This window comes from Mytilus galloprovincialis, chromosome 14, assembly GCF_965363235.1.
Source record: "Mytilus galloprovincialis chromosome 14, xbMytGall1.hap1.1, whole genome shotgun sequence".
Lineage (NCBI taxonomy): Eukaryota > Metazoa > Mollusca > Bivalvia > Mytilida > Mytilidae > Mytilus > Mytilus galloprovincialis.
Genome location: NC_134851.1, coordinates 62,796,237 through 62,821,369, shown reverse-complemented (window position 1 = coordinate 62,821,369; position 25,133 = coordinate 62,796,237). Strand labels below are relative to the sequence as shown.

The 25,133-nt window shown below is 30.7% G+C and overlaps 3 long non-coding RNA genes across 6 annotated transcripts in view; 1 reads left to right on the top strand and 2 right to left on the bottom strand.

Annotated features, from left to right (window-relative positions):
• Window positions 1-25,133, bottom strand: part of LOC143059076 (uncharacterized) — a 33,016-nt gene that overhangs the window by 6,870 nt on the left and 1,013 nt on the right. The gene's annotated exons all lie outside the window — the stretch shown is intronic.
• LOC143058011 (uncharacterized) lies at window positions 716-13,411 on the bottom strand. Of its 3 annotated transcripts, none has more exons than XR_012972913.1 (4): window positions 13,193-13,411; window positions 5,189-5,264; window positions 2,904-3,310; window positions 716-1,656 (listed from the first exon to the last, which is right to left on the bottom strand). It is a non-coding gene; the product is annotated as an uncharacterized LOC143058011 (long non-coding RNA). The 3 variants fall into 3 exon arrangements; XR_012972911.1 differs by having other exon boundaries at window positions 13,309-13,409; XR_012972912.1 differs by lacking the exons at window positions 5,189-5,264; window positions 13,193-13,411 and adding an exon at window positions 4,213-4,259.
• On the top strand, window positions 13,394-24,846 carry LOC143058012 (uncharacterized). Its single transcript, XR_012972914.1, has 3 exons — window positions 13,394-13,491; window positions 21,710-21,833; window positions 24,398-24,846. It is a non-coding gene; the product is annotated as an uncharacterized LOC143058012 (long non-coding RNA).

The window sequence follows — 25,133 nt, the reverse complement described above, 5'->3', positions numbered from 1 at the left end:
ACATTTTTTACAACATTCCATGTTTTTATTCTTATAATTGATAAAATTTACATTAATTGTTCAGGAAATTTCCCAAAATATATGAAAGTTTCAAAATTGTTGTAGTAAAGATGTATGTGACAACAAATTATTCGGGAAATGTCCCGAAATCATTCTCAACATTATTATTTATTACATATATGTTGGCAGAGCATTTTAACAAACAGATCTGAAACGCATTTCGGGAAATATCCCGACAAAAAATAAACTAAGTACAACATGTATAACACAGATGTCTTCAAATATTTCGGGATTTATCCCGAAAATTCAAATGTATATGCTAGACCTCATGACTAATAATTTCTTTTCACATTTCGGGAAAAATCCCGAAAATATAAATCTAATATCAGACACACACTTGTTACATAGATTTTTTTAACCCATTTCGGGAAAAATCCCGAAATAAAATCTACAAGAAAAAATTATGCATTTTGGTTTTTTAAACATATTGGGGAAAATCCAGAAAAAAAAAGTTTTTACATAAATTTGTTTCCAACATTTGTTAAAATTTTAATTCATAAAAAATATGTTTATAACCATACTTTTCATTTCTTTAAAAAAAAAAAGTAATTTCTTAGAAATAATAAGGTTACTCTATACTGCATCCCTTTTGTCATGCTTCAGTAATTCCCTAAATATAATATCAACCAAATTTGTCCCACAAAAAGGGATCCTCTAAATCCTATTTATAAGTGGTCGATATTAAACTGGCCTAAGCATAAACTTTAACATATAAACAGAAAACTGCAAAAGATTGTAAGTTATAAAACCATGATTCAGCGTTCAGGATTATTAAAATCCCTAAGCACATGCATTGTCCAAAAGCTTATTCAACTGCATATAAATTATCCCTGACCTACTTTTAGTGGTTCTCTTTAAACTGGACTTATCACAAATATTTCAGTGTAAACAAAGGAAATTTTCAAAGTCAATATGCCATTACTGAGAGGCTGGTGAGGAGGGCGATGCTCAATGGGATTGAGATATATATATATGTGTCCATAACACATTATACTCTGCTTCCACAATCAGATTTCCATGTTCAGTAACTTATTTGTAATTGTTTAAAAAACACTGACTTAAATGAACACTTGAAAGTACAAAGTTTCAAGTTTATTTGACCATTACATCAGAGTAAACTATTGTACACAAAACCTTAACCTTCTCTACTGTTGTACATCTTGAAAACAATATAATTGATAAAAACTAGTTTCAACTCATTATTTCAAATGCCAATGAAATTTTAAAATAGGAATGAAAAAAAAACTCAAACTCAAAAATATTCAATAATGTAGCCTCATTTAATTTTCCTAATTTGCACATTTTTTTTTTGTCACAGAAAACATGGAAGAAACTATCTTTAATTATGTTTTTTCTAAATTTCTTTGATATTCTCCACAGCAAAATATAAAAATTAAAATACTGTTCTAAAGTAAAATACATGTACTTTTAATATTACAAATACATACAATAAAATATAACTACAAATCATAGTATACATGTGAATAAATCTTCATAGCATGTGCAATGTTTGTTATATTCAGATGGAATTATTACATATTATAAATTGATCTGTTTCTTTACTGATGCCTAGCTTTCTCTTCCTTTCACTCCTGCCTATAAAGCAAAGTAAATTAACATTTAATAAAATATAACAAAAACGTTCTATTCTGCTGAACATGCTAAAAGTAAATATTAACTGTGAAATCAACAATTTTGATCATGTTGATAGGTTGAGACTATAACCATTTGACATTTATAATAAAACTTCTTTTCCCCCCTGACCATTTTTATTGCCTTGTGTGACATTTCACACAATCAACACGATCATAATGTACATAATGTTTTTGACATTTTTATAAATAAAGATGGTATAGCCAATAAGTTTTCAAAATTATTTAGCCTAGAGTTGTGTTCTTTTCCCTTTCTCCAATTTGAATGTTCCTGGCAACCTGCATTCTTTTATGTTACTTTTTCTTTTTACAAACACTGATCAAGATTTAAAAGGGGAGCAATATTGAGTTTGTATGTGACTTAATAAACAGATTAAAATCCTTAAAACAATATGTTTTATCTGTATGAACATTATGGATTATTTATTCCTTTTAGAGTTTTATGAATAAATAAATGATGAATGGGTCCATGGGACACAGATTATGCCACTGCTTGCATATAACATTTTAAAGGGTCATAAATCAAGAATGGTAAAAGTGACACACAGTACCCAAATGAGTACTTGATCTGATTTTTGTGGTAATAAGCATTGCGTTTAAGTTTCAGTACATTTGGTTAAGCAAACTTAAATTTATAGTGAACTAAAACAAATAAACAGATGTGCCATGTGAACATGATACCTCCGTCTCTTTTTCAAGAATAAAGTTCAATAACTTCTTCATAAAATTGAGAATGGAATTGGGGGAAATATGTCAACAACCTGACCAAAGTGCAGACAACAACCAAAGTCCACCAATGGGTCTTCAACACAGTGAGAAAATCATGCACTATAAGTGTTTGTCTTTTCTCTTTTTTTTATATAGATTAGACTTTTGGTTTTCATGTTTGACAGCTGGTTTCACAAAAGTAATGTTTTGGGTCCTTAAATTAATAATAGCTTACTGTTTGGTGTGATCCAAGGCTCTGTGTTGAAGACTGTACTTTGACCTATAATTGTTTTTCTTTTACAAATTGTGACTTGGATGGAGAGTTGTCTCATTGGAAGTCATACCACATCTTCTTATATCTAATATTATGTACAAACATACAAGGATAAAACTTACTGCCCCCTCCGCTATGACGGGGCATAACAAAAAGCATATGTATATATAGAGAAGCAGGACTCTTATTAAGACTGAATATTACAGTACCTTATTCTGCATTCTTTCATCTTATCCCCTGATTGCTGACATGAATGGTTCTTTATTTCTTTTACTTCCAGGCAATTTTGGTATGAAAGCACCATATTTCAAGCTAAGTGTACCCATGGTTTGTCCTGGGTGTATTTTGATAAAAATGATAAATGTTGACCGCATCTTTTGGTGTCTCTTGTAAAACAATAATGCAAAGCCTCTGTGTGTTGTTTAAAATTACAAATCAAAGGAATTAACCAGTAAAACAAATTGTATTATAATTTCACTTCTGAAATAATCCTGACCGGTGACTGTACAGTTTCAGCATATTTTCCTTTGTTCTTAATTTTTCTGATATTTAGCTGAAAGCAGGATCAATGAAAATCTTCATGTGTGTGGCCAACAGGTTCTTACGACCAGAGAACCTGAAAAAAAATTATCTGTTGAGGTCATAACTAGTATCATTTATTTATCCATTAATGAGATAGAGCTTTGTTAGAATATTGAAAGGTGGAAGCAGTATAATTACTTTAATACACTAAAATATGTAATAAATAAAACAAGAATGTGTCCATGGGAAACAGATGTCCCTGCTTGTAAATATATCTCTGATATATATCCTTTTTCCTATTAAAAAAGTAACATATTCATGATAATATGAGAATGGAGAAAGTGACTTACTTGATCAGTGTTTGGTGTTAACAAGCATTGTGTAAACATTTCACAACACTTAATGGTTGATACAAAGTAAAGTTAAGGTGCAGTTTGGGATTTGAACAAGTTTTCAATTACTTCAAGTTCCCGTAAATCCCTGATATTCTTCAATGTTTTTTTTTTATTGCAGTACGGTAATAATCTGATGGTTCAAGAGAGCACAAAACCACAACAACATGTTTAATGTTTATCAAAATATCATTTTCCTTTGTTTTTTCTTAATATTATAAAACCAAAAGAAAAATAAATTTCCATATCTTGCCCTGTTAACGAGTTGTAATAAAATTTATTCATCAACATGATCAAATACACTGGATAAGAATCTGTTGGTAGTGCTCTGAGGTTAAATAATTGACTTATTTTCATAGGTTTATGACCACTGACCAGCTATAACAATAATGGCTATAGAAAGTTGAGGCTCCAATGGGCCTTTATTGCTCACCTGATATTTTCATTTACAATTGATGCATGAAATAATGCAACTGTTATACTTTTGCTTTAGTTTCAGAGATATAAGTAAACACTGCATTTTCCTCCTATTTTCTATTTTTAGCCATGTCTGCCATGTAGGTTGGCAGGGTCATCACACACATTTAAAACTATATATACATACCCTAATGATGAGTGTGGCCAAATTTAGGTAGATTTGTCTCAGTTGTTGGAGACGACTTTTCTAAAAGATGAAAAAAAATTATGAAAAATTATTCATTTTTTATTTCTTTCAAAATTCTCTGAATAAATAAATGTCATGATTGGGTCCATGGGACACAGATTATGCCCCCACTTGCATATAACTTTTTAAAGAAAAAAAGAAAAAAACATACAATAGATTGTATACCAATATGTGAATTAAAATATTAAGGTACAATGTAATGTATGTGCCTGTTCCAAGTCAGGAGCCTGTAATGCAGTGGTTGTCAATTGTTGAAGTGTTACATATTTATTTTTTTTCATTTTTTGTACATAAATTAGGCCGTTAGTTTTCTTGTTTTACATTTGTCATTTTGGGGCCTTTTATAGCTGACTATGCAGTATGGGCTTTGCTCATTGTTGAAGATGGTACAGTGACCTTTAGTTTTTAATGTCTGTGTCATTTGGTCTCTTGTGGAAAGTTGTCTCATACCACATCTTCTTTATATATAAAGTTAAGTACAACATTTAAAAGTGTTGACAATGGTTGATGTTAATTACATTATATTAGATTTTCTTGAGGAGAATAACTAAAATATGATTTTATTAGGGCTTGGATCCCACTAACATGTTTAATCCTGCTATCTTCTGTGCCTGTCCCAAGTCAGGAACCTGGACAATCAGTGGTTGTTGTTTGTTGCTGTGTTGCATATTTGTTTTTAGTTATTTTATTTGTATATTAATATTAAGGTCATTAGTTTGGAATTATTTTACAATTGTAATTTCAGGGCCTTTTTTATATATGACTATGCAGTATGATCATTGCTGAAGGCTGTACTTTGACCTATATATATAGTTAACTGACCGACGGAGGGACAGGTGTAAAACAATATGCCTGTCAACTTTTTCTTACAATTTCATACATTTTCCATATCATTGACTATTTTATCATTACTTACATCTGTCCATTATTATACTGTCTTTTAGGTCACATTGCATTTCAAGCTGATGTTCAATACTTGCACAGTTGTACACCTAGAAAAAAAATATGCAAAATTAAGATAAAACAGTCTTGTGTTACTGTCACACTAGTTTAGATAGAGAGTCGTGTGAGTTTCTAACAGAAAATTTACAACACATCAATGAAAAATTGAAAAAAGTAAATAAAATTATACATTTGTTATTTTCGCTGTTGAGGTTACATAAGTGCATTAGCTGCCTTATTTTTACATGTTCACAAATCAGTATCCAGGAGAAGAGTAAATATATAGAGGCTCTGCACCCTCCCCCTGAAATGTTGTGTTCTTAAGGAAACCAGGTGCTTTTTCCAAGTTAAGAAAGAGTTTTAAAACTATCCATGCATGTCCTCACATCTAATTTATAAAAGATGATTAAATTGATCACTGAAATATGTATCAGAGTGAGAACTTCTCAATGTTCATTTTTTTTTTGGGGGGGGGGGGGATATTTATTACCCTAATTTAATATTTCTATTGTCTTTAATTAAGTAACTGGGACCTACAGTACTGAGGATAAAATTTTCATATCTCTTCATTTATATACACAAATTCTAATGTTTCACATCCTGGGGGATTAAAACCGAGATTAAAACCCATGAAATTGAAATTTTCACACATAATTGACTTATAGTAGTAATTGGTAATGTAAACATGTAATAATGTTTTCCCAGTAGGCAGTTTCACCAAACTTAAGATAGACAAGACATAATAAATCTATTATACAATATACACAGCATGCACATGACATGTGCTCCAATCATAATGATGAACTGAGTCCATACTGTTCCTTTAACAATGTTTAACAAATAATGCGAATTTTTTTTAATTAAGATTCTGTGATTTTTTTTAATTTTATAAACATTCTTATAGTTTGCTTGAAATAAATATAAGTTATATATACTTAATCATCTGTAGAATTTTTTTATTAATGAACAAAAAATTAGCTTAACTGATTAATCAATATTTAGGTCACAAGGCTTTTTACCCTGATGATCGAAGCTTGTCTAGAAATTGCTTCAGATTACTTTTAAGCAAATAGAACAGTTTTGAACATTCAAAAGGTCCCAAGTACATGTAAATATTAATGACACACATGTTTGATGACCAACAATGTATGAAGAAATTTTCAAAGAACATAAAAATAAAAAACACAAAAAAAATCACATTATAGATCGAACACTGTTTCTGTTAGCGCTTTCACTGCATCCCTTACAGTTCATCAGACAGAATTGTTATTGTTACTAGTAACAACTTGTGATGTTACCTAATAGTAGCGTCATGTGGTAGTTTGTATAAATTACGGAATCTTATTCACAGACCGAATTTCACTTCCTATTAAAAGTCGGCTTATATACAGTTAAATAAAATAGCGTTCCTTGGCTTCAAGTGGAATTTTATCTTAGGTCCACATCTGAAACTAGGTGTTGCTCACCTTGGTCTATGTGCATATCATAAACGAAGGACACAGCAGAGTGATGGATTCATGACAAAATTGTGTTTTGATGCTGGTGATGTGTTTGTAGATCTTACTTTACTGAACATTCTTAGTGCTTACAATTATCTCTATCTAATGAACCTATGAATCTATCCCAGTAGTTAAACTATTTTGTAAAATTTTACAAGATTTACAAAATTTATGAAAATTGTTAAAAATTGACTATAAAAGGCAATAACTCCTTAAGGGGGTCGATTGACCATTTTCATTATGTTGACTTATTTGTAGGTCTAACTTAGCTCTACATTATTGCTGTTTACAGTTTATCTCTATTTATAATAATATTCAAGATAATAACCAAAAGCTGCAACATTTCCTTAAAATTACCAATTCAGGGGCAGCAACCCAACAACAATTTGTATATTTGTTACGGAAATTTCAGGGCAGATAGACCTAGACCTAACAAAACAAATTTAACTGCGTCAGATTTGCTTAAAATGCTTTGGTTTCTGAGATTTTAGCAAAAAACTGCATTTTACCCTAGTTACAATTTTTTGCCATGTTAGACATCTTGGTTCGCCGGATGGCATCATTTAACACATTTTTTAAACTAGATACCCTAATGATAATCGAGGACAAGTTTGGTTAAATTTGTCTTAGTAGTTTCAGAGAAGATTTTTGTAAAAAAAGAATTGACAAAAATTGACTATAAAGGGCAATAACTCATTAAGGGGTCATGTTGACTTTTTTGTAGATCCTACTTTGCTGAACATTATTGCTGTTTACAGTTTATCTATTTCCATAATAATATTGAAGATAATAACCACAAACGGCAAAATTTCGCTAAAATTTCCAATTCAGGGGCAGCACGACAATGGACGACGGACGCCAAGTGATAAGAAAAGCTCACCTGACCTGAAAGGAATATAGTTTAAATTTTCCCTTTCCACATTGGTCAAAGTGTTCAGAACATGGAGAGTTTCTAATTGAAGGGACCTTTGTCCAGACAGCTGTTTGTGAACTGACTTCCTCTATCAAATGGTTTGACCTGTATGTAGTTTTGATTACAAGTGGGACAGGTTGCACAATAAATAATATTTTTCGGTGTAATTGCTGTGCCTGATTTCAGAGTTTTACTTCTAGCATTTAGCATGTTCCACATCTGGGATCCCCCCATTTTTGTATTTCTGCCACCTTCGTTCTGTGTACTGAATTTTGCTCGTGTCAGAAGTTTCTTTAGATTTGGTGCTTGTTGACGGCTCCCAATAAGTCATGATTCATCGACTAGATCTTTCATTTGCTTGATGCAGAATGGGTAAAAAAAAACTTAGCAGAATTAAAGATCAGTGACTTTTTTATTATCTCCCTTTAAAGGACACTTAGCTTTCACTGTGAAAAAGTCCTCTTATTGAATGTCAACCTTGTAGGACAGAATTTAATAGTACTTTATCATAAAAGAATGTCCAATTGAAGGACACTTTTTCACAGCATCTGACAAATCAAAATATTTACATTTTCTGTAAAAAAAGTGTCAAGGTGGTTGATAGTAAACAAATTAGGTATTGTTACTTAAAGACCAAACAACCTATTCATTTCTACCAGTGATTTTTCCTTAAAATTTTGTGTGAAGGTATTTCATGATTTGAGGAACAAAATGTGATGAAACAAATTGGGGGTCACCGACTTATTTTTGTCACTATATAGCGACCTCAGTTTCGCGTTTCCTGAATATTAACATAATATTTGCTTGTTATCTAAACTCTCAAAAAAATCCTTTATATCAAACCTACAAGCATAGTTCTTGTTTCACGTTAAACAGTAGATTTGTATCTATCAAAACAGGTTCAAAAATTTAAAACTCATATTGTTTTGATCTTTAAAATTATGATTTATTTCATCCCCGCCAAAAATAAAAATGAAAAATGAAAAACGTTTCCAGTATTAAAAAATTCTGCCAGTGATTTATCCATACAAAATTTCAAGAAGGAAAGTGCCATGTGTATGTAATCTTCAAAATAAAGCAAAAAAAAGTGTGTGTCACCGACCTTTCAAAAAAGTTATGAGTAATTTTCATGTTTTTTTTTCTCGTTTGTTTTGAAGAAAAGAGTTGTCTTTCTTTAGAACATTGCATCTGACGTCATAGTACAAACTTTTCTTGCTGGCCTACTATTTGAAAAATATCGCAAATTGGACTTTTGAAACTCACATTTAAATTTCCAAGAATAGCAAATATATTCACCTACTTTATCATCCGGTAATACAAGAGATTAAATGCATGTATCAGTCTCAGATCTTATGATGCTGTTGCCGCATAATATTTACCTTCAGAAACACCATCCGTTGGAATGAAAAATTGTTTGAAATAACCTTTCACGCTGCTTTTGTTATTAAAATCTGTTTTTGTCCTCTGTCCCTCATTAATTTAATTTTATTATAGCTTTAAATATAGAATACTAATGATCCAGGGACTAATTATGTTTCTAAAATTATCAGAACCAACATCTGTTTTGTCTAGGATGACCAGGTCATTTCAGGTGATAACCTTGTACTGAATCTAGGATAATGACATTAAGATCACTTGTTTAAGTATCATACCTCTGACAATTTCCTTCCCAAAAATCACTTATTTAAGTATCATTATTTTAATAACCCCCACTAATTTCAACTGTCCCCTAACAGTGAAATTTTTATCAGGAACAGTAGAATTTTATTACATAATCTGAAAGATGAAACCTTGAACTTCACAGGAAAAATACTCCCACTGCTGGGAAAAATCTGTTTAGAAAGTATCAGTTCATTATGTAAAGCCATTATTATAGCATTTTTTCAACTAAAATAGAATTTGCAGATTTAAATGATAGCATCAAAGGCATAAACCTTGCTACATAAAAGATGCAAAAAGTTCTTTTTTTCCAAGTTTATTAATGAAAAGATATTATTTAAACCTATGTCACAGTTTAAAATTTTGGTAAAACTTCAAAATCACAATTTGTGACAAAACTTCAAATTTGCTATTCAAATAAGTGATTTAAAAATCACTTATTTCAGTATTTAGTCCCCTGACTGTTTAAGATATAAGGAAATTAAAATTATAGTATAATATATGAATTAAAGTTTTTTATTCTAAAATGTTATAAATCTATCATAAAATACAATCCCTGTTATTACTATCTCAAGTGTTTTGAATAAACAAGACACTCACTGTAACTATAAAATACAAAAAAGTTTTTAATTCAAAAATTATTTTAGAAATAATTTTCCGTTGAAAATTACAAAGTAAGATTTCTCCAACAGGATAAAATATTATAAATCTAAATTGCTCATTTTGGAAATTTAAACAAAGGTTGTTGCCGGTATTAAAAATCAAAATTTGTTTTCAATCTTTCCGGTCATAGTTAAGCTAAATGAAAGGCAGAGATTTAATGTTGGATATTATTCTTGGAGCAATTCTTTTTGTCTTAAGTTAAATTTATAACTATATTTAGTTTTTACCACCGACAATTTTGATTTTATTTCACATTCGCTGAGTATTAATTTTATTATTATGTTTTGCCATACAGCTAATTTCCTACTGCATGTAGGGTAAAACTTTGGTTGGCCTCCTTGCTTTGTTTGTTTAAATGTTTATTCAAGCTTTGTAATTAAGATTGACATCTTCATATATAGGTATGTAAACCTGTATATATATGATATTTAAATTCAATTGGATATTATCAAAAAATAATAAAACAAAATATATATACAAACAAAGAAAGCAAGCTAACCAAAGTGTTGATATACATAAATTAGGTAATTATCTTCAGTGAGATCAGGGGAAATGTTTGTCATTTCTCCTTTAGACAATTTAAAATGAAACAAATGACAAAAGACAATGACCCTTTGTCATAATTTTATTTTTACTATAAGATTTTGTGAAATAAGCAGTATAAATAAATTTTAACTTCATTGCAAGATCGGACATTATTTTACGAGAATCATCAAGACATTAGTTCCATGCATACGTTGCCAGTATGTCAAAACATCTAGGAATAATTGTTTATCTGAATACTCAATTTTTGAAAATTGTGACATTAAATTAGAAGGATCATATCATAAGGAACATTGTGTATTAAGTTTTAAGTTGATAGGACTTCAATTTCATAAAAAAACTGCCTTGACCAAAAACTTCAACCTAAAGCGGGACAGACGGAGGAACGGACGCACAGACCAGAAAACATAATGTTCATAAATGGTGCTGAAAAAGAACTTTCACCTATCTAATTAACATGTACACAATTGGAGAAAATGAAAGACAAAATCTACGCAAGTGAAAGATAAAATAAGAAATGCCGATTGGCACAAATACAAGACAAATACGCATGTGAAATAATAAAAAAAATGATATGCAGATCGGCGAAAATGCAGAAAGTCGAGATCAGAATTTATATTTGATTATTTTTATTAGAACGAAGGTCAAATATAGTGTAGTATCTTTTGTGTCCATTTGTGTTAAATTTTACATAAGACTAGAACACACCCGTGAAATTGCTGGTCCCTGACTAAAATAAAGTATATAACTATGTGTAAGCCTTATTTTAGCCTGGATATTTAGTTATCTGATAAAGTCATGCTGATTATAAGATGCACAGTTTTCTCTACTTTCAAAATCTTTCTGTTAGAAACCGTCGACCTGGAACTTATCAATTATTGGTAATATTAACTATTTGAAAAACAAAAGAGCCTGGAATGGAGTAATTTTTTATCAACAGCATTGTCCAATATTAATTATAAATAAAGTCGAATTCTTGGTTTTGCTGTTTTGCGTCATGCCGGCTAACAAATTGTAAACTGAACCTTTACGCCTTATTTTAAGTCTAGATTTTTAGTATGCATATTATCATCTTTTAAAGTCATACTGATTAAAATACTACAATAGGAAACAATGTGATAGAATTTAGTATTGTCAACCTTGTAATTATGACCCTTGTATATATAGCAAATCCTAAATACACCGTTTGGTGGTGTGCCTGTCAGATGCAGAACGTACAGATAAGGTATAGGTAAAAGGTGAATATATACTATTGGTATTGGTATTGGAACTTGTTAATTATTTACAATATTAATTATATGGAAAACAAAAGGGTCTGGAGTGGTGTAACTTTTAATCAACACCATTGTCCTATATTAGCTATATATATAAAGTTGAATTCTTTGATTTGTCGTTTTTATCCCATGCCGGCTGACAAATTGGACCTCATTATTTTAGTATTATAGATATCAGCATAACAAAAAATGAAACATCTGAGTGGATTGAGTCTCCAAAAACACATTTTATGAGAATTATTTTACATGAAATTGATTTTGTTTTTTGTCTGTTTTTTTGGGGGGGCTGGAGGGGGGTGCCTTTTCTCCTTATTTCTTATATTCTGCTATGATAGAACTTTTTCCTAGGAAATACTTAAATAAATAATATATGTTTATAAGTTAATGAAATTATTTTAAATGCTGTAACGACAAATTATTCTTGAAAAGAGAAGCCTTTTATGTCCCTCTCTGGAATGCTGCGTAAATTTAATTTTCTATCATAAATGAGTGAAAGTTACCCCATTATTATTACTTATTGACCTGAAAAGTTAAAATTTTAAGGAAATTAGAGGTATAAATTGACCAAAAGAGACCTTATAAAGGAGACAATGAGGTCCATAAGTGGTATTTATCTTCCTAAAATCATCTTAAGTATCACATTCAACTGGTTGTAGGCAGATAAGATCAATATTTGATCATTTATTGGTCCACACTATATATTTTATCTTGATGCGGCTTGGTTTGGATTTGTCGAAGAAATTTTGCTTGAATCGCTGTAGATGTTGTCTTTCATTATGCTAGATTTTTCTCAAACTATTGAACTCTGGTTATGACAAAACTTAACAGAAATGCTTGAAATAACCAGTATTACAAAGGAAAAAAGTCACATTCAGTTTATTAAACAATAATCAGATAATTGTCTTCTTTAAATTTAGTCCTATAACAATTCTTCCTTTTTTACATCTTCATTCCAGGCAGGGATAGGGGAAACCAACAATCATTTTTGCATGGCCTGATCTGGACGAATAGAAAATAGGGATTGTATGCAAGTAAGGCTTAGATTTATGTAAAAAAAAATAGTTTGATCTATTACAGATTTTCATTGTGATTAAGTCACTAATACAAGTATGATATGTTCATGCCAGCATAATTATTTGTTGTTTACAAAGAGTCCTACACAACTTTAATTTGAATACAATCAAAAGTCAAGAACACCCTGGACCCAAAGCCAAAGGTGCACTTGAATGGGTCTAATATATTTCATGTATTTGGTAGATTGATTTATAAATGAATAACTTTATTTCTGAATTTTAAATTGTTTTTTTTTTAAACTGTGTAAGATAAATAATTGCTCTACTCTAATAAGCATTGACCAGTTGACATTATTGTGGTCAAACAAATGACAAAAAAATATTTTGAATGATGAATCCAGATTTTCCCCATACCTGTCACTGTCAGGTAACCTGAGGATTCCCAAAACCGAAGTGGTTCGTCTGAAAAAGGTGGAATTTACAGAATAGGTGACGGGTAACAGATCTGTGGATAGAACAAACATCCTCACCTTCAAACTGGTAAAGTTCAACTTCTACAACAGTCCAGACAGACGAACGTCTGTTATCCAATGTAGCTATGCAATCTGGGAACCAGTTCAGGTAAGACCTTGAACTTGAAGATGCAGAGCTTTGCTTGTCGGTACGACAGTAGCCTGTTGTTGAAGTGATTTCAATATATATGGTCCTATATGGTAAACATTTAGTTAAAACAAGTGTGAGAGCATTATTTACGTTTAAAGAAGGACTGAGTGTTTCGTTTTGTCCTTCTTTTTTTCTTTTTTTTTGGGGGGGGGGGGGGGGGGGGGGGATGGGATGGGATGGGATAAGATAAGGATAGTCCAAATAATTATGACGTCTTGAAAGGCTATTATAATTTTTTTCTTTGACACCTTACTGAAAGGCTATCATCATTTTTTTCTTTGACGCCTTACTTAGTAAGGCGTCAAAATTATTAAGCCTTTCAAGACGTCATAATTATTTGAACTAGGATAAGGGTAGGTCACTAAGTGTGCAGTGGATGGTAAGGGGGTGCTTGCACGTAAAAAACGTGAAATAAGACATTATTTCATGAACGTTGCACAAAAATAAATACTTTGTTGTGAACCTTTTTTTGACTGAGTCACAGTCTTCTCATTGGCGGATCCTATTCCAGGGGCTTGAACCCCCATTTTTTTTGCCGATCAATGCATTTGAATGGGGACATATAGTTGGAACATCCTCCCACCTATGTCCTGGGTTGGGACCCCCCCCCCCTTTTTCAAAATGGCTGGATCCGCCCCTGCTTCTTGTACATGTATATATATTAACTTTATGTTTTACATTGTGTACTTGATATTCCCGATTTAGTATACACATTTATGATATAATTGGTTTACAGCTTTTAAAAAAGTATTTCTTGACGATCCCTGCCAATTTAAGTGTTTGAAATTATTTGGTTGGTTATATAGGGAATCACTGAAGTGTGACGGAATCGCCCCTCCCCCCCCCCCCTTTAGGCAGACAGTGGGCCCCCTCTTATGAAAATTTCTAGATTCGCCACCGCTGAACGTCAAATTAAAAAGTTAAAACATGTTGAAAGTAAAATAAAAACACAGGTTGCAAGGTGAGAGGTATAGATAACCGACCTACCATTTGGTTTTTAAGGGGGGGGGGGGGGGGGGGGAAGGGGTGGTAGGATGAAAAATTTTGTCCTGCATTCTATTAGTTGTTATGTATTTTTCACTCTGCCTTTTTGTATTAAAATTGAGAATGGAAATGGGGAATGTGTAAAAAAGACAGCAACCCTACCAGAAGAGTGTACTAGTGAACTGTCTAGTTCATTAGTTTATCCTGCCCTTTTTTACATACATATAAATAGATCTTAATAGTCACCCTGCCTTTTTTTTGGCAAAGTGTCTCATCCCCTATTTTAATCATTTTTGTTAATTCTCCAAACTCCTGTCCTGGCCTTTTTCAAATTTCATCCTGATTTTTTCATATTATAGTCTACATGTAGTTGCATAATTAATGTAATTATTACTAAAACTTCAGTCTATATCAAAAACTCCATATTGTATGAGGATCTGGATGGGGGGGGGGGGGGGTCTGTTATTCTGTAAACATTTAATTTTCACCCCTTTTTTCTCTAATCTTCAAAAAATTAACCCCTTTTTTCTCTAATCTTTATTTTTTTTGCCCTTTATTCTCTAATCTTCATTTGTTAAGGGCATTATTTTTTAATCATTTAACCCCATCCAAACCCTCTTGTATTCCAGACCATATGAGTATTTAAACCGTACACCTATATTCGTGTGGTGGGACCTAATGTGTACGGTCAGACCAATATATATGAGTATACTAATACAGTCTAGTTAGGACTAACTGGCCCCTATATATGTATTTCGACCCTAGGGATTAATTTTTGACAAACATGTATCAAAATCTGGTATTGAATATACAAACATAAAAATTAATATTATGAAAATTAGATGAATGGAGTGAAATATATCATCATATCACCAACCCTAATAATCTGGAAACAACTATTATTAGAGTAACAAAGCTGACCTTATTTATTCTTTGCACGAGTTTTTGACACATTTTTATTATATTTTCTCTATGTGTTTTCAAGGGATTTTTTTTATAGTTTTTGTCATGTATCGATCTGTGGAGATTTTGTAGAAAAGTTCCTAAATATTCTAAAATATTTTCTTCCAACATTATGTTTATTCTGATAACTTCAATTTCAGCCAGCATAATTCAATCTGATGTATTAACTGACATGCTAAATGTACAGGAGCTTAACAGAATAAAGCTGTGATTAATATAATGATACTGTTCCACAACATTTTAGGGTCAGAGAAATTTAATGCTTGATTGGGAGCAATTATTTGTGGTCACTTAAACTGAAGAAATTTATTGCTTTTAATTGATTGACCATGTGCAGCTGGTATAAGCACATAATCAGTTGATTTACTTATAAAAACAACATTGATTACCTTGAATATTATTATGGATAGAGATAAATTATAAACAGCAATAATTTAAGGTTCAGCAAAGTAAGATCTACAAGTAGGGCAACATGACCAAAATGGTCAATTGACCCCTGAAGGAGTTATATTTTATTTAAAGAATTTTTCGTAAATTTTTGTAATCTGAAACTACTGGTCCAAATACATGTACATGGAATATATATGAAAGAGATTCAAAGGAGTAGGGGCAATAAAGGTCATTTTTTTTCGTCCAATTTTGCTTATTATCTTGAAAACTATAATAATAGATAGAGAAACTTTGAAATGCAGAAATGATCAGAAAAATACTCTTTTGTGTGTGAACTTGAAGCAAGAGCTAAATAAGATCATAAAGATAGAGAGAAACTAAACAGACCTCATTGATCAGCAATATAGTTACCTACGATACAATTTTTTTTATAGTAAAGAACACGATGTATTAAAAAAACATACACAATATAATTTAAATCATGCACATGTATATATATATATTAATCAAGCACATGTATATATATATATATATAAACTTTTCTAAACATCAACCCAACAATGTTAGATCTGTTAATTTGCTTTCGCAAATTGTGTTTTTTTAGCTCTCAGAGAAATTCAAACTCATGCTACTGAGATATTGTAACACCAAATCGCCTGCACTTTATCGGACGGGCTACATCACTTGACCACCTGGGCTTCATAAAAATAAAGCTTTCGGTGGCCGGGTCTCCCTGTTACCTTTCCTCCTGAGTTTTTATTTAACTTGTAATACAGTACATGATATATAAGGCATGAACATGGAATGTATATATATATATACGACGTATTAGTCAAATGCGTTTTGTTAAAATATACTTTTTCACTTTTTTGGTCTTTTGGAAAACGTTGTTTGTGCTGTATTTACACCCTTCTTCAACGAAATTTGTTTTACATGCACACGTATAAATTGCTGTTTTAATCCAACGCAATCATAGGTTTGAAAGTAGTTTTTAATTTAGATTTGTATATGTATATATATATATATGTCAAAATATTCACTTCAAACTATCCTGTCTAAGCCACCAGTTATTTGAAGACATTAAATACATTTGTATATAGTCATAATATGCATTAATTATATAGGGAATGATGTGTTACTGTTAAACTTCAAACCCACTGTTGTTGAACTTTTAAAGAAATATTTGATAGAGAATTGTTGACATTATCTTTTTATATTATATTACTGTATCTAAAGTTCAAAGTGTAATTTTTAAAATAACTTGCCATTTTCTTCTTTGAACTGTTTTCTTTCACTGCATGGTTCTTCACAAAATCACCACAAAAACAATATTGTAATAAATTGAAGATAGTTATAAGATATGTATTCTTGATGAATTTCAAACTACATTTTATTTTGCTCTACACATTTTATGATGTCCAAGTAATGAGGTCATGACATCAATATGAATCCATATAGTAACCAATGAAATAAAAGAGAAATTCATGTTATGTCTTCCTAGATCTTTGGATAAAAACAGGCCACATTTACTTGTACATGTTGTGTGTATTGTACTTAAATATAAAAACACCAGTAAATGTTATACATATATATCATGTAATATACTCTCACCGCATTCAATGTCATTGATTCAATGGACTTAATTAAGTATAATGGGAATAGGTCTTATAATTAGTGTAAATAAAAGTGAAATAATTAGAAGGATGTTAGTATTGTATTTCACAATGTACCATGATGACATACAGGAATAGAATTTTGAAAATTTTATTGTAAGTAATAATTTCATACTTAATGCGAATTATAATTATGATAATTGTATATTTTTTTTGTTTTGTGTATGGTCTCCTTAAAGTTTTATTTTGAGGAGGATTAAGGGGGATGGGGCAAATGGACCCGGGCATTCCCTTTTTGATAAAATTTTGTTTGATTAATCTATTTAGGGATCAAATCACTGAAGCATGATTTGTACGGGTCCCTTTTAAAAAATTCTGGATTTGCCACAGGCATACAGAAGTTAAGGATGTTTTATAATTTTAAGAAATTCTAATATACTAGTATATCAATTAAAAAATATATATATATATACATTGTATGCATTAGTGATAAATTTAATAATCGTGTCACCTAAGGATATTTGCCTGTAGATGTTTTATGTCCCACCTTTGGGCATTATGCTTTCTAATGAGTCATGAGTGTGAGTCTGTTCCTCCATCATGTCCATCTGTCTGTCCGGCTTCAAGTTTTTGATGAAGTTGAAGTCCAATCAACTTGAAACTTAGTACATGTTCCCTATGATATGATCTTTCTTATTTTATTATCCAATTAGAGTTTTGCCCCCAATTTCATGGTCCTCTAAACATATAAAAATGATAGTGCTAGTGGGTCATCTGTTCACTAAGGACACATTATTGTTATTGATTTAAATGCAAAGTATTTAAGAATAAGTTTCTGAATTTCACCAGTTGATAATTCCCTACAATTTAAAATTCAAGAATTTTGTACAAGTATGTACCACTTGAAAGTATATTTGACATGGATGAGAGTTTAGATGGGGTTTACAAATTAGAGAATAACAGGCAAAATGTACAGAATAAAGGTAAAAAAAAAATAATAGGGAAAAGAAAGAAAACTAAAACTAAATAAATATTAGAAAATTTAACAGGGTGCTGAAATGAAATATAAAAATAGAGATTAAAGAAAAACAATTTAATATACATGTCTTAAAGAATAAAGATACATGTATACAGAACCCCTATCTAGACCTTAATAAATCAAGCCATATAAACACATAAATGACAAATACTCGGATAATTGTGATTAGGTCAGACAGGAGTTTGTCTGCAAAAGACTCATAAGTAACTCGATCTCCAATAAAAAAAAATGAAAGGCCAAATAATTTACAAAATTAAAAACTTTGATAATCAAGAGAAAAACGGAGAAAGAAATATATCTATGATTCATACATAAAATACAAAACTTAGAACCTGAAATTGAAAAATTATAAACAGTCAGGGGCGTTACTTAAACAAGTAGTTTTTTCACGTAACTTATAATTATATATATATATATACTTATATACAACTCGTCTAAACATCAACCCAACATATACTTATATATATATATAAGTAATTTTTGTTTTTGAAAATAATAAGATTACTTAATCATGTTAATAGAGTTATTTTAAATTTGAATAGAAGCATAGATTAAATGTAGTTTGAATGAGTTTTTATATAATTTTATATGATAAAATAAAGAATTTATTAGATTGGAGAGGAGTATGGAGATAAAGGTTTATAATGACAAAAACATTACTTGAATTAAAAGTTATTTTATACATTTTAATTTTTTTTAGTAATAACACTTATTTAAGAAACACATGTAGTTGATTTGGGTTAGCAGTTATAAATAACTTGAAATCTTAATTAATTCACAAGTATGTTAACTTTCTATTTATACCAGTCTACCTTCAAGATTTTGGAGGAAAATGATAATTTAATAGTCCCTGAAGAGACCAATCTAAATTTACCCAGAAGTATCCATATGAAAGATAAGTGATAATTAAGTGCATCAGCAAGTTAATTAGTGTTTCAGAAGAAATTTATATTTCATGGGGAAAATAACCAGATGACTGTGAAAATTTGTTAAAGCTAGTAAAATCTTGGACACCTATAAAAATAATATTTAGAAAAGTTACCTAATATATAAGTAGTATTGAAAATAGCCTGGTTTTCAACATATCTTATATAGGCAGTTTTAAATGTTACTTAATGTTTAAATAATGCCCCTGACTTATAATTTTTTGTTTGTTTGTCAAAAGTTTTATTTTCTATTTAGCTCACCTGACCTAAGAGGCCATGTGAGCTTTTGCCATCTCTTGGCATTAATTGTTGAATCATCCATTAATTAATGTCTGGTGTACACTTTTTCATAGATCTTCTCTTCTGAAACTACTGTAATTAATTAATTTTAACCAAACTTTGGCTAAATGATCCTTAGGGTATCTAGTATATATTTTGTAATTTTTAGCTCAGTGAGGCCCAAAGGGCCCGATGTGAACTTACGCCATCACTTGGCGTCCTATGTCGTCTGTCGTAGTAAACTATTTAAAAAATCTTCTCCTCTGAAACTACTGGGCCAAATACATGTACCTTCAAACTTAAACTAAATGTTCCTAAGGGTATCTAGTTTGTAAATTGTATCCGAAGTTTTGATCCATTGATAAACATGGACGCCATGGCTAAAAATAGAACATACTGGTCAAATGCAGTTTTGTTAATTGGCCCCTTAAGGAGTTATTGCCCTTTAAAGTCAATTTTACACAATTTGTTGATCAAGTTTGCTAATTATATATAACATTTAAAAATCTTCTCTGAAATACAGATGAGCGATTCAGGCTCTTGAGAGACTCTTGTTATCTTGTCCTTTAATTAAGAAACACTGCATAGTTTGGTAAAAAACAATAACTTTAATATTTAACGTAGCATTTCAAGATTAATCTGCCTTTAAAATTAAGACCAATCTTGAATACCCTTGGCTATTTGAAGTTGTTGCTCCTGCAATAGCAAGTTCCCACAATTTATACATGTTATATATATATGTTCTTGTTAACAATGATTGTCATATTGAAAACAATTATAGATATCATAAAGATAAATTTAAAACAGCAAAATAGTAGTGTGGATCCTTATATGAGTTATTGCCCTTGAAAGACAAAATTTTAGCAGAATTTCAAGTTTCATGCAGGAAGTATGATAGATGTAGAGACATTTATTTATTGTTCAGCTAAGTTAAAGATCTGTGAATAAGCTTACATCATGACCAAAATAGTTAATTGATCCTTTATAGGATTTTTTGTCCTTAAGAAATTATTTTACCAAAAGTTATGTTTTTTTGCAACTATAATAATAGAAAGAAGGAATTTTAATTTTTTTTTAAGTGATAAATATGTTCAGCAAAGTAAGATCTGGGAATAGGACTTGTATTATTTAAATTGCCAATTGATCCTTCAAAGCTGTTATTGCCCTTGAAAGAATATATTACCAAATATTTTTTTCTTCGGTTTTTTGATTTTTGATTTTTTTTTTTTATGGAAGTATTATATTTCATTTTTCTTCCAATGGTCGAATATAGAAAAGCAGAAATTTAAGTAGCCCACACCAATTATAGGGGCCATTGGCGATTGGGCCCCTGCTAATTTAAGTTTTTCATAGTAAAGAAGTGTCTTCATCAGAATTACAGTTTACATGTGTTGTTTACATTAATGTCATTAATTAGTTCTGCACAGTTAAATTCTTTATAGCTGTTTAACTAATTCACCAATGTTTCTATATCTTTTGAAACCTATTGATAGGTTTTTATTGAATTTGTCACCTATTGTAGAATCTATTTTGATAAGATTCCAGTATTTCCTGAATATTGTTTGAAGTTTTCTGCTTAAGAATTCGATTGATTATTCGTAATGAATGATATATTTTATCTATTTTCAACTTTGTTCTTTTTCTAGACATAAATTCATAGAAATTGATCCAATATCCACCTATTTAGGTGAAAATCCTAACTCTGTCCTGATTTCATAGAAATTAATCTAATATCTATCTATCCATTAGTGCATATCACAATTTTAAATTAAATAAATGTGCCTTCAAGTAGTTCATGTGTAAAAAAAATGCTAAGGATAATGCTGTGGATTCATTTAAATTTTGTGGTCACATTTATCAATTTTCGTGGATCAAAGAAATTTTGTATTTGTTTTGTTTGGTTTTTTCATAGTCTGTATACAACCCGATGGCAAATTTATAATTCGTTTAACATTTAAATTCGTGACTCAGCTGTTTCAATGAAAACCACGAAAATTGGTATCCCATGAATAATAATGAATCCACATTGAACATTTTCAGCATGAAGGTTTATGCCATTCTGTTCTTATTTCAGATTGACATATCTGTAGGACATGCAGTTAGCCTAGACAAATAGGAAGAGAAAGGTCTTTGATTCTGAGTTCTCTGTGAAGTTCAAGGTCTTTTTTAGTCTAAATTATAATGGGAAGATGTGAAAGGTAAGTTTGAAAGTTTGTAATTGTGCAAAAATATGTTATTTTTAACAAAATGTGCTGTTTCACAAATAAAATCCTCTGTCTCTTAGACACTTATGTAGCAATAAGGCCACTTTATTGGTATATGAAATGATTGTAAGCTGTATTTGCTTGACTGGTTAAACTGACCATGCCTTCATTTTCACCGATCAAGTTTATGTGATATTATTAAAAAAAAAAGCGCCAAATTTTCAATCATAAGTAAAGCAGGCTTAGTTGTTAATTTATGTGTCATTTGGGCTCTTGTGGAGAGTAAATGTCTCATTGGCAATAATGAATTATACCACATCTTTTTTATATGACATTTGAATGTTGCATTTATATATATATATTATATACATATTGCAATCACTCATTAGCTGGCCAATTGTTTATTAGCATCCATGTTTACAAATAACTACATTTGTGCAATAATGGGATGATTTTGTGGCACCATGTACTTTAATTGTTCCAGAGTAATGCCCCTTTACAAACAAACAAAAGTGCTGAATTTTGTTTCCATTTTCTAACTTTATTAAGTTTGCCTCTGAACCAAATGCTATGAAATCAATACACAGCAATGCTTATTACCACAAAATACAGATCAAGCATGTATTAAGGGGGTGGTGTCACTTAACTGTTCTGTAGTTATGCCCCTTTACAAATGAAAAATATGCTTATATTTATAGTTTCTGTTCTCTAACTTTGATTTGCCTCAACTAAATGCAATTAAACTTATACACAATGCTTGTTACCACAAAGTAAAGATCAAGTTTGAATTTGAAGGGGGTCACTTTAACCGTTCTAGAATTATGCCCCTTCACAAATTGAATGATTGCTGAAATTTTCATTTACATTCACTTACTTTAATTAGCTTGCCTCAACCAAATGCTATGACATGTATGAATAATTGTATACAATATTTATTGCCACAAAATACAGATCAAGTTTGACTTTTGAGGTTGTCATTAAATTTTTTAGAGTTATGTCCCTTTGAAAATTGAAAAATTGCTGGATTTGTGTTTCCTTTCTCTAAATTAAGTTTGCATAAACTATATTTATGAAACTTATACACAATACCTATTACCACTAAATCAGATCAAGTGTTTTCGGTAGAGTCACTTTTACAGTTATGTCCTTTTATAACTTTATATGATAAGCAAGCATGGGCATCATCTGTGATCCATTGATACATTCCCCATTTAATTTGTTGTTAAACATCAATTTTTTAATTTTTTGGTTGTCAGAGCCGATTAATGCCCCATTTGTTTGTAGGTAAGAATTGGTAAAGTAACACACACACATATATATATCAAACAAGAGTGCACACGCTGAATTGTCTCGCCTTCTTTACTAATTATTGATATTATGTTGATAGTCCTAATTATAAAACTTTATTAAAAACTGTCACATAAACTTAGCATTAACCAAGATAACTAAACAAAGACCAATGAACCATGAAAATGAGGTCAAGGTCAGATGAACCATGCCAGGCAGACATGTACAGCTAACAATGCTCCCATACAACAAATATAGTTGACCTATTACTTATAGTTTAAGAAAAATAGACCAAAACACAAAAACTTAACACTGAGCAATGAACCGTGAAAATGAGGTCGAGGTCAAATAAAACCTGCGGGACTGACATATAGATCATAAAATATTTCCATACACCAAATATAGTTGACCTATGGCATATAGTATTAGATAAAAAGACCAAAACTCAAAAACTTAACTTTGACAACTCAACCATGAAAATGAGGTCAAGGTCAGATGACACCTGCCAGTTGGACATGTACACCTTACAGTCCTTCCATACACCGAATATACTAGACCTATTGCTTATAGTATCTGAGATATGGACTTGACCACCAAAACTTAACCTTGTTCACTGATCCATGAAATGAGGTCGAGGTCAAGTGAAAACTGTCTGACGGGCATGAGGACCTTGCAAGGTACGCATATACCAAATATAATTATCCTATTACTTATGATAAGAGAGAATTCAACATTACAAAAAATCTGAACTTTTTTTTCAAGTGGTCACTGAACCATGAAAATGAGGTCAAGGACATTTGACATGTGACTGACGGAAACTTCGTAACATGAGGCATCTATATACAAAGTATGAAGCATCCAGGTCTTCCACCCTCTAAAATATAAAGCTTTTAAAAAGTTAGCTAAAGCCGCCACCGTAGCCACCGCCGCCGGATCACTATCCCTATGTCGAGCTTTCTGCAACAAAAATTGCAGGCTCGACAAAAATGAAAACACCAGATTAGAAAAAAAAGATGCAGTATGATTGCTAAGGAAACAACTGCCATAATAATTATAAGAACAAAATTTAAACATCATCAGAGTATTAAGGCTTCAATTATTGAAGAAAACAAATGACATACAGTAAGCTATGAAAGGACCTGTGATAACAAATTCATCTATTATCATGATTATAAGACAGAACAAAATATGTCCGGGGGGAAAAAAATCATGAATATTAATATGCCTGAAGGACTTTAGAATATTGAACTTGAACTGACTTTTCTTTGTAGGATACAAAGAAATCTTGGAGGACAAATTGGTGCGAGTCTTAAAAGACACAGATTTGAAGACAAATGAAAGAAAAAGAATGACAAACATAGTTTAAAGGACTGCAGACTTCCTGATATCTATCAAACTGTTCTTTTGGTATACATGGTATAAATGTAATATTGCAATATCATTTTATTTGTATAGGTATACATCCTGTAAATCTTGTTGGTGCCTTTTAGCTCCTTAAATGCAACCACTATTTAGTAAACATTGTCATGATTGTTGTTCTATATGTGAGCTTATTAGTTAACTAGAGCATAGTAATTGCATATATATGCAATCTTAGTCTTTTTAATTCAGAAATAATTTTTAAAACAAGTTATTCTAATCAGACTAATGGAATTTTATTTTGTATGTTTAACCTGTTATATGCACTTTGTCAAATTTAGCATGCTGCAAATGTGATGCAATATAGAGTAACCTTATATTTCTTAGAAAATGCTTTTTCTGAAAAATTGTAATGAAAAGTATGGTTGTACATAATATCCAAAAAAAAATTTTAAGTGAGACATATGTTTTATGAATATTTTAATAAATGTTAGAAACAAGTTTACATAAAAAATTTCTTATATATCAAAATTCTGTGTTGTAAAATCTCAAAGATTTTTTTTTCGGGATTTTTCTCAATATGTTTAATAAATCAAAATGCGTAATTTTTGCTTGTAGATTTTATTTCGGGATTTTTCCCGAAATGGG